This window comes from Delphinapterus leucas, chromosome 2 (genome assembly GCF_059928025.1).
Source record: "Delphinapterus leucas isolate spDelLeu-1000000601 "Yukka" chromosome 2, BTC_Dleu_Yukka2, whole genome shotgun sequence".
Taxonomy (NCBI): domain Eukaryota; kingdom Metazoa; phylum Chordata; class Mammalia; order Artiodactyla; family Monodontidae; genus Delphinapterus; species Delphinapterus leucas.
In genome coordinates this window covers 33077764-33092745 of record NC_143130.1, presented here as the reverse complement: position 1 = coordinate 33092745, position 14982 = coordinate 33077764, and the positions used below count along the sequence as shown (strand labels likewise).

Genomic DNA, 14982 nt, shown 5'->3' with positions numbered 1-14982 from the left:
TACAATGAATGTACAACACGATATAGTATAAGCTCCTGTCTTTTTGAATAGTGTAATGATCATTCTTGAGAATTAAAATAAGTTTCTGTAGTATTCATTGCTGTAGCTATACAGGAATAGCACAGACACCTTTTTTTCTACTTTGATGTTATAAATTTCATCACAGACTAATTTGAGGTATCTTTATTTTGACAAGCATGACAGCAGCTACTTCACAGTTGTGTTAAATGCCTGTTCATCAGCATCCCACTCTAATGATAAAAACTGTAAGATTGTTTCTTTGGGTAGATCCACAGCCAAAATTTCAATTTCACTGCTTTTCTGATGTAAGTTGGCAAGGCAGGTATGAAGTGTTTTTATCTGAGCTTCATACCATCCCCTAGTGTTGGCTGACAGCTTCTCTGGGACTATCACACTCACAATATGAACAAATGTTGCTTCATGGGTTTCAACAAACCTGAAGCATTTGAAAATGACCCCTTCAGATTTTGTACTGCAAGATTTTCAGAAATATTTCTGATAGTCCTTTTGTAATCGAGCAGGACTCAAGGGGCCTTCCTGTGACACCTGCTCCCCATGTCCTCCACTTGCCTCTTGTCTGTAGAAAAACTTTAGCCAAAGAATTAATTTAATCAGAGAAGTGAGAAAAATGCAGAAGCAAAGAAAAGCAGCCAAATAAGATAAAATAATAAAAGTTTAGTCATTAAACAAAGTCAAGGACCTCTAGTTCCTCCTCAAGGGCTATAGATAATATTCTGAGCCATGTACTTTGAGCTGTTTTGCAGATACAGAAACCCCAACCAGGTGGAAGAAGTTAACTGCATGATGACCAGACTGTAGCCATGACATAAACTGCTCCATCTTACACAATTCCAAGAACTGGCCTCAAGGAAATGGGAACAAACAGACCCTGGAACTGAAGATTAACTGTACTTAAAACAATCAAGATGACACTGATCAGACCACCACATGACCAAATTCAAGTTGATTGTCAGAGTTGACTGTGCTGTTCTACATGTAGCCCACTCCCTCCACTTATAACTCCTGAAACTTCCCTTTAAAATCTCATGCCCCTTGATTGGCAGTTGGGAGTTGGTTCTTTGGGACATGAGTCCACCTTCTTCCCAGGATTGCTGGCCTCCTAAATAAAGCAACCTTTCCTTTCTACCAATACTTGTCTCTTCAGTATTGGCTTTCAAGCAGCAAGCAGCCAAATCTAAGTTTGGTAACACTTTCATCACTGACTTTAGTCCTCAGTTTCTGCCCAACGTGGTCCACGAGATTGGACTCCAGCACTCATTTCTCTGTTAGCTATTCCTTCTCAAAAGATTTAACCTTGACATGGCTTCCTTCTTTATCTGAGACAAGGATCACATAGGTGAGTTCATCATGTCTGCAGTACTCCTGTAATTCCTCTTGGGACTGTGACAAGTCATACATGATTTCTGCTGTGATTCTCACTGACCAGAGTTTCTGGGCTCGGTTGATGGCCCTGGTCATGGATATCTGGCCAGCACTTACAACAAGGAGGTCACAAGAGCTTATTGTAACAGGTTCTTCCAGGTTGAGGACAGCAGATTCCCTTTTCTCCACATCCTTGCCAACACCTATTATCACTTGCCTTTTCATTAATAGTCCTCCTAAGTGGTGTGAGGTAATATTGCAGTTTTGATTTACATTTCTCTGATGATTAGTGATGTTAAGCCCTGTTTTATGTGCCTGTTAGCCATTCGTATGTCTTCTCTGGAAAAACTCTATTCCAATCTTTTGCCCATATTTTAATTGGGTTGTTTGTAGGTTTTTTGCTATTAAGTTGTATGAGTTCCTTGTATATTTTGGATATTAATCTCACAACAGTTATGTGGTTTGAAATATGTTCTCCCATTCCATAGGTTGTGTTTTCATTTTGTTGATGGTTTCCTTTGCTGAGCAGAAACTTTTTCCCCACATTTGGTTCACTGGTATAATAGTAGCAGAAACACTATTGTCAAGTTTATAACAACTCTAAGTTGAAAGGTATGAAACAAAAAATGAATATATAGAATAAACAGATTATAGAATTATCCATGGGAGAAAAACCTTCTGTGATAAATGACTTCTGACCTTTTAAAAAATATTTATTTATTTATTTATTTGGCTGTGTGGGGTCTTAGTTGCAACACAGGGGATCTTCGTTGCTGTGTGTGGGATCTTCATCATGGTGTGCAGGATCTTTAGTAGCAGCATGTGGAATCTTTAGTTGCAATATGCGAACTCTTAGTTGTAGCATGTGGGATCTAGTTCCCTGACCAGGGATCGAACCCGGGCCCCCTGCATTGGAAGCACAGAGTCTTAGCCACTGGACCACCAGAGAAGTCCCAACTACTGACTTTTTAGCGGTATTCAGTTGGGAGTTCCAGGAACTGAAATATTTTGTCTTAAGGTACAGTAGTTTTCTGTATAAGACTTAGCTTTGTTTTCCTAGAAACTTGATGATAATTTTTCAGAGACACATAACCAACAAATGATTCTCTGCCTCATTTAAAAATTGCATTCATTATTTACCAAAAAAGGAGAAAAATATAATAAATTTTAGAAATATTTATTTCAAATGTATTAATAAAATAAGTCTTTGACACTGCAATTTTTAGTTTCCTGGAAAATTCACTTATGTGGAATGGCTTATTCTCTGACAGGGGCACAGTACAAGATTTTTAGTTTTATATAATCCCACTTGTTATTTTTGCTTTTGTTGCCTTTGCTCTTGGTGTCAAATCCAGAAAATCATTGCCAAGACCAATGTCAAGGAGCTTACTCTTTATATTTCTTCTAGAAGTTTTACAGTTTGAGGTCTTATGTTCATGTCTTTAATCCATTTTGAGTTGATTTTTTTGTATGGTGTAAGATAAGAGTGCAATTTCATTCTTTTGCATATGACAATCCAGTTTTCCTAACACCATTTATTAAAAAGACTGTCCTATTGAGATGATCATGTGATTTTTATCCTTCATTTTGTTAATGTAGTGTATTGTATTATTGATTGATTTGCAGTTGTTGAACCATCCTGTATCCCTGGAATGAATCCCATTTGATCATGTTGAATAATTGTTTTCATGTACTATTGAATAGGATTCACTAATATGTTGTTGAGAATTTTTGCATCTATGTTCATTAAGGATATGACTTGTAATATTCTTTTCTTGTAGTGTTCTTGTCTGGCTTTGGTATCAGGGTAATGTTACCCTTGTAAAATAAGTTTGGAAGTGGGTTTTTTTTTGAATTGTATTTTATTTTTTTATACTGCAGGTTGGAAGTGTTTTCTTGTCTTCTATTTTTTGGGAGAGTTTGAGAAGGACTGGTATTAGTTCTTCTTTAAATGTTTAGCAGAATTCAACAGTGAAACTATCTGGTCCTGGAATTTTCTTTGTTGGGAGGTTTTTTTAATTACTGATTCAGTCTCCTTTACTAGCAATTGGACTGTTCATATTATCTATTTTTTTCATAATTTAGCCTTGGTTGGTTGTATGTTTCTAGTAATTTCTCAATTTCTTCCAGGTTGTCCGATCTGTTGGTGTATAATTGTTCATAGTAGTTTCTTAGGATCCTTTGTATTTGTGTAGTATCAGTTGTAATGTCTTCTCTTTAATTTTATTTGAGTCTTCTTTTCTTGGTAAGTCTAGCTAAAGGTTTGTCTATTCAAAAAACTGCTCTTAGTTTCATTGATCTTTTCTCTTTTCTTTGTTTTTAGTCTGTATTTCATTTATTCCTGCTCTGATCTTTGTTATTTCCCTTCTTTGTTCTTCTTCTTCTAGTTGCTTAAGGTGTAAAATAAAGTTGCTTGTTGGAGATATTTCTTTTTTCCTTAATATAGGTATTTATAGCTATAAACTTCTTTCTTAGAACTGCCTTTTCTTTGTCCCGTAATTGTTGTATTGTTTATATATTTGTTATAACAATTTTATTAGAAACTGTTGTATTTTGGGGACTTCCCAGGTGGTCCAGTGGCTAAGACTCCATGCACCCAGTGCAGGGGGCCCGGGTTCGAACCCTTATCAGGGAACTAATCCCACATGCTGCAACTAAGAGTTTGCATGCCACAACTAAGAGTTGGCATGCTGCAACTAAGAGTTCACATGCCGCAACTAAAGATCCCGCATGCTGCAGCTAAGACCCAGTGCAACCAAATAAATAAATTAAAAAACAACAACAACTAATGAAGGCATAAGGAATCTAGATTACAAGAGAAAAGTATGCTCTTGACAAACTGGGAGAAGTTTAATTTAACATTTTTGCAATCTCTTAAATATCTATGACCTCTTCTAACAAAAAACATCAGTAAGCTTTATGAGCCTTCAAAGGTCTCTTCATTACAGATGCAGGCCATTTTTAACTGCTGCCATGCAGGTTCAAATAGGCAAAACAATTTTGGAAAAAAAAAGGGAAAAAACAAAACAAAACATGTTTCAGTTGAAAACTTTAGGACCTAAAGGAGACAAATGTATCTGCACTAAAACACAGCCAGAACAGAGAGAAAAAAACACTTATTGCAAAGGAATTGATATTGAATATTTAAAGATTTTATGAAGAAGAATTTGTACTTGGGCCAGAAGATTGCATTTCTTTTCCAATTGCTGCTAGATAAACTAGGGATGTGTGTTTTCATTACAAAAGAACTCCTTGAATTAAAATAGCACTCAAAAAATAAATTAATTAATAAATTAAAAAGTACTCAAATCAGTTTACTTAAATAGAAAATTCCCATAAATGCTTGTGTTTGTGTATGGGTATGGGTATGGGTATATTCTTATATGTGAATAAAAGTGTTGAGAGAAGGCAAACTTAAATGGAAGTCTGCAGGGTTGTTGATACATGCTCTAGCCTACATCACTTCATCTCTAGAAAACATTCAACAGCAAAGCAAAAATCACAGAGCCACAGTTGCTGACTGGCTTAAGAAGAAGTGGGAAAACAAAGTAACAAAGTAAAAAATAGAAATCAACTACTTGAACCTGGAGGGAAGTCAAGAATAACTAAATACGTACAGAAAGAAAGAAATAAAAACTGTATTTTCTGGGTGAAAAACAAAAAGGGAAAGATGAAATTAGACTTCTAATCCTTTCTCCCTTAATAGAGAAAAATAAAAGAAGATGTAATCCTTTCTCTTCAATTTCCTCTGGAAATTGGTGAGTTCCTTATACATAAATATATTATTAATTATCTCTATTATATTGATATAGTTAGTATGGTATGTATTGGATTGAACATATACTCCCTTTAGCTAAAGAAATTCATTCCACTCACCCAGTATCTCTGGGAAAATCATCATATGGCAGCAGGGGAAACTTACTGGAGTACTTCTTTACTAGAATTGGTACTATCGGAATTTTAACTATTCCAGCTACTAATTTTCCAAAATAATTTTTGACTACTCCCTCTGTCTAATTTTGTAGAAGTGTATTGTCTTGAGAGAGATTTAATTCAGACTTAGTTTCTTCTTCCAGGACATGATTAACAGACCTTTAGGTATACAAACCTCCATTTGAAGAGAAGGCCATCCTCCTAACTGCTTTAAGTATAACAGACCAAGTTGAAAATTCATTCCCCACAACCTAGGTTATCTCCACCCTTGGCTTGAGTGGGGCTGACTCCTCCCCCAAGTTCTCAGGACTTTTGATGCTGGAACTCCAGGGACCCCGCAGAAACCACAAACCTTTCCCCTGCCCATATCCCTCATCGGCCCCCGACTGTTCAGAGAATATACTCATTTCTACTGAAGAGCTCAGGGAAGGCCACCAGCTGGGCAAAGAGACTTCAGGCAAATACCTTTTTTGTGAGTAATATATAGAGCACAAAATTCAGAGTCAGCTGGCCTCACTGATTATTAATCTCCTGATGTAGATTATTCATATAAACTAGTTGGTCTGATTTTCCTGGAGATGTTATAGGAACAGAACGACATAAGGCTTGTGGACATGTCCTTACATTCTTCTCTTCTTTCAAAAGATAGAAAGAGGAAATGAAGTAAGAAAGACAGGCTTGGGGGTTCCCTGGTGGCACAGTGGTTGAGAATCCGCCTGCCAATGCAGGGGACACGGGTCCGAGCCCTGGTCCGGGAAGATCCCACATGCCACGGAGCAACTAAGCCCGTGCGCCACAACTACTGAGCCAGTGTTCTAGAGCCCACGAGCCACAACTACTGAGCCCACGTGCCTAGTGCCCACATAACAAGAGACGCCACCGCAATGAGAAGCCCATGCACCGCAACGAAGAGTAGCCCCCGCTCGCCACAACTTGAGAAAAGCCCGCGCACAGCAACGAAGACCCAATGCAGCCAAAAATAAATAAATTAATTAAATCTACGAAAAGAAAAGAAAGACAGGCTTATGCTATGAGTGCTGCTCCCATGTCTGTGCATTTTTTAAATCTTTTATCAGCTTTATTGAGACATAATTGATATATAACATTGTGTAAGTTTCAGATGTACAGCATGTTGATTTGATACACGTATATTGTGAAATGATATATATACCACCATAGTGTGAGCTAACATCTCTATCACCTCACATACTTATCATTTCTTTTTTGTGGTGAGAGCATTTAAGATCTACTCTTAGCAACTTTCAAGTATATAATACAGCATTGTTAATTATAATCACCATGCTGTACATTAGATCCCCCAAACTTTTTCATCTTATAACTGAAAGTTTGACCCACATCTCCCCATTTCCTTCACCCCCAGCCCCTGTTAACTGCCATTCTACTCTCTGTTTCTATCAGTTTGGCTTTTTTAGATTCACAGATAAGTGATATCATACAGTATTTGTGTTTCTCTGTCTGCCTTATCAATATTTCACTTAGCATAATGTCCTCCAGGTTCATCCATGTTGTCACAAATGGCAGAATTTACTTCTTTTTCATGGCTGGATAATATTTGATTGTATATATATCACATCTTTTTTATTGAAGTATAGCTGATTTATAATATTATATTAGTTTCAGGTGTAGAGCATAGTGGCTCAGTATTTTTGATGTCTGTGCATTTTTGATAAAGAAATCTGTGTCCCATAGGAATATAGGGTGTTTGTAAGGGTGAGCCACCAGTTCTATAAATGTGCCACCTAACAAACTATTTTGGCTGCATGGCTTGCCAGGGGGTATATTCATTCAAAACCAAAACAGGCATAGCTAATCCACTCTCCCAGCAACCACACAGCAGGCTGCAGTGACTACGGGGCCATTATTCCCTCCAGCCAGGCATAAAAATAGAGGCTGAGTATCCAAGGAGGTTTGTTTAATGGTTACAATCAGAGCCCATGTAACCAAGACCCACAGGGAATCAAAAGAGGGAATTCTTTACACTATGCCGAGATAGTGCCTTCTGAGAGAGAAAATTCCTAATGTACTATCAATACTTGGAGAGATTTTGTTCCCTAGTCTTTGGTGAATCCATCGTTGAGTTCACGTCCAGGGTTAAGCAGATCTGCTAAACAATTCTTTAATGGTGATTACTTTCAAATGAAGGACTTGAAATTTAACTTTACCCAATTTTATCAACATGCAAGGTAAACATTTATTTTCTTCTAAAACACATTATTTAACAAGAATATATTTAAGTAGAGAAAAGCTTTCCAATTCTCTTTGGTAAACGTTGCACCTTGTGTGAAATGACTGCCAAGCGCAGAGCTGAAGGGAATCTCTGCCTGCTTGTTCAGATCTGGGGAGGGGGCTCACTGGCCCTACAGAGGATCTAAGCCATACGCTCAATAAAAGGATTGTAACCTATCACAATCGTACAAAAGGAATGAAGGCAAACTTCTGATGAGGATGAACGAAGTAGGTAACTGCCAGTCATGAGTTAACTCTAAAAGGCAGCTACTTCTTTGATCTCTTCTGAAAAAGAAATAAGAAAAATTTCTTTATCAGAATAGAGGAAGTTCAAATAAGGGAATTTATTTCTATTTCCCATTGTTACATTGTCTGAATTTTAGAAAATATTCCCTGGAATAAAACAAAATATTTATGTATTTCATAAGCACTGGAATTTTTAGCACTCGTGCTTTCCTTTGTAGGAACGGCATCAGTGAAATATTCCTTGACTGATATAGGGCCGTGTGTACTGGATGGGAAAAGCGCTTTACGTTTCTGAACTTAGTAAAAAGTACTACATAAGTCTTATATTAGTTTTGATACTGCATCAGGCATGCTCTTCTAACTTGTTTCTAAGTATTCTAAGTTCAGTTATTAGAATTATTATTTTATAGAAGAATCTTATTTTCTTTTTAAACATATAGAATTATGTATCTTCATACATCAGATTTAAAAATTTTTGTAATGATGTCTACTAACTCCATTTTTTAAATGAGTGCTAAGACCAGTTATTTTTCTTTTTTAAAAAAATATTTATTTATTTGGTTGCACTGGGTCTTAGCTGAGGCAGGTGGGCTCCTTATTTGCAGACCACCAGTTCCTTAGTTGCAGCATGCATGTGGGATCTAGTTCCCTTCCCAGGGATAGAACCTGGGCCCCCTGCCTTGGGAGCACAGAGTCTTAACCACTGTACCGCCAGGGAAATCCTTATTCTTTTTTTCACTGAAAATGATTGAAATTCTGCATTCTTCAGGGAAGGAAACAAGCACTAAAATATTTTACTGACTTTAATGATCATGTAAAATAGGGATTGCACTGTTTTTAAAGTACTTTAAAAATACTTCCCATGAAACTATTATATAGATTTGAAACTTTGATACTTTTAAAAAAATTACCAAAAAAAAAAAAAAAAAAAATTACCAATAAATAAATTACCTTGGTAAAAATTAACAACACTAATATGTACAAAATAGATAACTAATGAGAACCTGCTATGTAGCACAGAGAACTCTACCTCACTTCACTGTACAGTAGAAACTAACACAACATTGTAAAACAACTATACCCCAATTAAAAAAAAAAGATTTACATGCATATCAAAGGAAAAAAAAGATCGAGACATGAATCTCATATCTGAACATGGGTTTCATTTTGTATGATCTCTTCAGAGCTGGATGAGGACAAGATTGCCGACACCATGAAGAAAGCCCTCCCTACCGTGGGCTGGGATTGGCATGTCTGTTCTTGGTGGACTCTCCCTTCGTCCATGGGAATATTGTGATGACTGTTACTCACCTGGGAAATGAGGTCTGAAGGAAGGATTGGAGCAGGGCGATCATTCTATAAAACCCAGGCTTAGGTGGGAAAATGCAGAGGGAACAGTAACGAATGTGGAACCAGATAACTGTCTCACTCCTGGACAAATTCTGTAGCGTTTACATCTATAGCACAATTATGAGGCCATTTATAAGGTACAATGTCTTATAAAAGTGGAATTATACATGTGAGCTGTCTTAGCTACAATACAGAAAAGATGAACAAGAAGATAGTTTAAAGAAAAAAGATTTTTCTCCTCTCTCATTTTACATGAAGGATAAAACATGAAATTCTATTAATTTTCTTACTTAGGTTTTAATAAGCATTTTGTGTACTTCCTAAGATTGAGGTCAAGAAAACCTGATGAGTAGGGTGGTCTGAGTAAGCCTTCCTAGAAGCAGTGTCCAGATGGACTCTGGTTGCCATTGTGTACTGGGCACAGCATGGAATCATGTGCACATCTTCTTTGACCCAGTAAATCTCCTTGGACATTCACACACCCTCTCTGCACACCCCTGCACACCCCCGCTTAGACAAGCCCTTCACAGAACCCCCCTCTCCCTGGCATCCCAGATACTGTCCTAAATGAAAATAGCTAGCAAAGAGAATGAGATCAAAACAATGACTTAAATGACTTATTAAATTTCAGGCTTGTTTTGACAAAATTATATATTAATTTTCTAAACATTCTAAACAATTCATCCTTCAGAAATTTTAATACCTTTTGTAAACTTTCAAAATGTAACTATAAATTCTAGGACACCTTTTTGCTTTCTCATTAATCTCTCACCAAGACCATAGCATACTTTGTAGGTTGAGACATGGAGTGGTAGAAATTGTTGAAGTAATAAATATAGTGGTTAAGAATTTAAAAGGAAGAGTATTGTACAGAATCTCTTTCCCATGTATTCCATTAAGCACTTTTATTCATGAAATATATCTGCTTAACATAAAATTATATTAAGTCCTGTTTAGTGTCTACCAAAAATCACTTTTCCAACTCCCTCTATTAACAAATAAACAATGATTTCATTGTTGTTCCCATGGATGTTCTATAACAGAACTGTGCTGAATTGTGGCCATTGATATCCCAAAGGCCATGATATACACTGTTCAAAAAAAAGTCCAGCAAATAGAAAAAATAGAAATACAAGCGAGTTTTCTCATTTAAGAGTATACTTCAGGGCTTCCCTGGTGGCGCAGTGGTTGAGAGTCCGCCTACCGATGCAGGGGACACGGGTTCGTGCCCTGGTCCGGGAAGATCCTACATGCCGCGGAGCGGCTGGGCCCGTGAGCCATGGCCGCTGATCCTGCGCGTCCGGAGCCTGTGCTCCGCAACGGGAGAGGCCACAACAGTGAGTATACTTCAACCGCTGGTAAAAGACTAAGTTAAAATGAATAAATTGTGCAACTATTAAAAAGAATTAGTTGTATCTAAAATTTTTTTTTTTAAATGAGTAAATTAAAAACACGTTGTATTTTTTTTTCCCTATCTGCAGCAATGTCCGGAGACAAGGAAATCCCATGATGTCAGCAGTTGAAAGGTGACACATTACTGATTTGAAATGTCACTGCAAAGAAGTAAATGAATAATTCAGAATGAAAGTAAACCCTAAAAACTGGAGAGGAATTCCCTTATTAACTGTGGTTCCAGCTAAAGAGCCTAGTTATTTCAGTGAGAAATAAAATTTATAAGTATTAATAATGAAATACCATTTTGTCTATGTTTCATATTTTAAATGAACAAATCTTTATTAAGCACTTACTATTTACCTAATAATTCTAAAAGCTGCTGTTTATTGGGTACCTAGTATGTGTCAGTACGTATGTACTGACAAGTTAAATGTACAAGTTATCCACACAGTTATATCATACAAGGGGTATGTACCTTAGCCCAGTATACACAATAACATGACATTTGGGTATTGAATTACAATTTGAATTACAATTCTCCAGGTTAGTGAGTAAAGTGAAACTCAGATATTGTTTTCTCAAAATCTGTCTAAGCTCAAACTGGCATTCTCATCTTCTCTGTGGTTGATAATATTCAGAGTTTTACAGACTAAAACCCAGTTTTTGCCACTAAAGATTGTTTTAAAAAAATATTTATTTATTTGGTTGCACCGGGTCTTAGTTGCGGCAGGTGGGCTCCTTAGTTGCAGCATGCGAACTCTTAGTAGCGGCATGTGTGTGAGATCTAGTTCCCTGACCAGGGATCGAACCTAGGCCTCCTGTGTTGGGAGCACAGTCTTACCCACTGCACCACCAGGGAAGTCCACCACTAAAGATTTTTAATAAACTTATGAATACAGTTTCTGGTTCTGCATGTAAGGAGCTTGGAAGTTACTACTCCATCCTAACAACAAGTAAATGTTGAACACACTGCAAAATCAACAACTCTTCTTGGATTTATAAGGGGAGGACACAGGGCATGCTACTCAACTCTAGCCCATTCTAGCTATCCTGTTCCAACTAAAAGAGGAGAAAAAACCTAAAAAACACTTGTGCAGTTCACAGACCAGAGGCATAGACCCACTAAAAAACTGAGACCTAATCGTAGACGTGACACACACCTCCCCACCAGAACATTAAAAGCCTATTTATAGCAATTCCTTTTGCTCAGTACATCATGTTTGGCTATCAAGAAAAAATTACAATCCTCCTAAAAGGCAAAAAAAAGCACCCCCAAACAAAAAAGCCCCACAATTTGGAGAGACAGAACAAGCATCAGTACCTGGCATGGCAGGGATATTGGAATTATCTGACCAGCAGTTTGAAACAATTATCACTGATATGCCAAGTGCTCTAATGAATAAAGTAGACAGCATGAAAGAACAGATGGGGAGTGTAAGCAGAGAGATAAAAGCCCTAAGAAAGAACTAAAAAGAAATGCTAGAGATCAAAAGTACTGTAACAGAAATGAAGAGTGCCTTTGATCAGTTTATTGGTAGACTGGACCTGGCTGTGGAAAGAATCTCTAATCTTGAGGATATATCAATAGAAACCTCTAAAACTGAAAAGCAAAGAGACCAAAGACTGAAAAAAAAACACCCCAAAACAGAACAGGATGTCCAAGGACAGTGAGACAACTACAAAAGGCATAACATACGCATAATGGGGTTACCAGAAGGAAAAGAAAGAGGGAAAGGAACAGAAGAAATATTTGAAACAATGATGACTGAGAATTCCCCCAAACTGATGTCAGACAGAATACTACGGACTCATGAAGCTCAGAGAACACCAAGCAGGATAAATGCCAAAAAAATTACACCTAGGCATATTGTTTTCAAATATAGAAAATCAACGTTAAAAGAAGAAAGAAGAAAGAGGGGAAAAAACACCTTATCTATAGACGAGCAAAGGAAAGATTTACATCATTTAAATTTAAACCATTACATGGTTTAAATTTAAACCATTACATGGTTTCTCCTCAGAAACCATGCAAGCAAGAAGAGAGTGGAGTGAAATATTTAAAGGGCTGAGAGAAAACCCCCACCAACCTAGAATTATGTACCCTTTCAAATTACCATTCAAAAGTGAAGGAGAAATAAAAGCTCTCTCAGACAGACAAAAATTGAGGGATTTTGTTGCCAGTAGACCTGCCTTGCAAGACATGTTTAAAGAAAGTTCTTTAGAGAGAAAGAAAATGATAAAGGTCGTTAACTCAGATCTACATCAAGAAAGGAAGAGGTTCTCTTGCCTCCTCACTTCCAAGATGACCAAGGAAAGAAGGAACAATGGTTGTGCCAAAAAGGGCTGGGGCCACGAGCAGCCTATTCCGTGCACCAGCTGTGCCTGATGCGTGTCCAAGGACAAGGCCGTTAAGAAGTTCGACGTCTGGAACATAGTAGAGGATGAAGCCATCAGGGACATTTCCAAAGCGAGTGTTTTCCATGCCTGTGTGCTTCCCAAGCTGTATGTGAAACTACATTACTGTGTGAGTTGTGCCATTCACAGTAAGATAGGAATAGTTCTTCTTCTTGGGAAGCCTGGAAGGACCAAACACCTTCACCCAGATTTAGACCTGCGGGAGCTGCCCCACAACCTCCACCAAAGCCCCTGTAAGGAGTTAGTTCCTTAGAGACTGAAGAAATACTGTTCTCTGAAAAGACAATAACCTGGAAGTTAGACTTAAAAAAAGAAAAAAAGCTAGAAAAATGGTACTGATGAACCTATTTGCAGGGCAGGAAAAGAGACGCAGACATAGAGAATGGACTTGTGGACACAGTGCGGGAAAGGGAGGGTGGGACCAATTGAGACAGTAGCATTGACATATATACACTATCATGTGTAAAACAGATAGCTAGTGGGAAGCTGCTGTATAGCACAGGGAGATCATCTTGGTGCTTTGTGATGACCTAGAGGGGTGGGATGGAGTTGGGGTGGGAGGGAAGCTCAAGAGGGAGGGGATATATGTATACATATAGCTGATTCACTTTATTCTACAGCAGAAACTAACACATTATACTCCAATTAAAAAAAAGAAAGCGCATCAGAGAAGGAATAAAAGAAAGTAAAATTAAAAGTTTTATTTTTCTTTTCTCAACTGATCAAACAGATAACAGTTCATTCAAAATATTAACAGTAACGTATATTTGACTATGTATGCTTAGGTGTAGATTTTATATATATACATATAGATATATAGATATGTTTATATATGCTTATATATAAGTGAAATGAATGAAAGCAATGAGGAAGGGATAGGAGAGAGGAATTAGGATTATTTTGTTATTATAAGGTACTCACATTACCTGTAAAGTGGTATAGTGTTATTTGAAAGTAGAGTTGGATTAGTTATAAGTGTATATTGTAAAATTTATGGCAACCACAATAAAAAGTTAAAAAGCAATTGGCAAACTATGTAGACTCAAATCTGAACCAAAGTTTTTAGCATGAGAATAAGATATGCTACAGAATCACACACAAAGATGAATGTGATTTTATAAAAGTAGCAATAATAAAAATATTTCAATTCAAATTATAATTAAAAACCCTGCCATCCAGGCTAAATTTTTAATGCTTTGATAAAAGGGTTAATATGAAAAGAACCTAGGGACTTCCCTGGCAGTCCAGTGGTTAAGACTCCATGCTTCCACTGCAGGGAACCCTGGGTTTGATCCCTGGTCAGGGAACTAGATCCCACATGCATGCCACAACTAAGAGTCACATGCCACAACTAAGGAGCCTGCCTGCCACAACTAAGACCAAAAAATAAAATTAAAAAGTTAGAAAAAGGGGCTTCCCTGGTGGCGCAGTGGTTGAGAGTCCACCTGACGATGCAGGGGACGCGGGTTCGTGCCCTGGTCCGGGAAGATCCCACATGCTGCGGAGCGGCTGGGCCCGTGAGCCATGGCTGCTGAGCCTGCGTGTCCGGAGCCTGTGCTCCGCAACGGGAGAGGCCGCAGCGGTAAGAGGCCCACATACCGCAAACAAACAAAAAAATTAATTAATAAAAAGTTAGAAAAAATAAGATAGTAATGTTTAAAGTAAAAAAAGAAAAAAAAATCGCTAAAAAAGAAAATAAATAAAAGAACCTAAGAATTGTAACTCTCACACCTGATGAGTTCTTCTCTTTCACTGGCATTATCAACCTAATCTTGCCAGAGCAGAATCTAAGCATTCTAGACTTCTTAAAGGAAGTGAAAAAGGCAATAACCAAGGTGAGCCCAACTGTGAATTCTATGGTCCTAAGCAGTAGATGATCAAAGGGAAAGTTCTTCTTTTTCACTTTGGGTGACTCATTTGAATACAGTATTTTGGGTTTCTTTTCCTTTGTTTGTTTTAGAGTTTTTCACATATCTGAAATCCTTTGTTTAA

General features: G+C 37.4%; 1 pseudogene; it reads left to right on the top strand.

Annotated features, from left to right (window-relative positions):
- The first annotated feature begins 11299 nt into the window (after positions 1–11299).
- On the top strand, positions 11300–14606 carry LOC149749974 (small ribosomal subunit protein eS26 pseudogene; annotated as a pseudogene).
- The last annotated feature ends 376 nt before the right edge of the window (positions 14607–14982 follow it).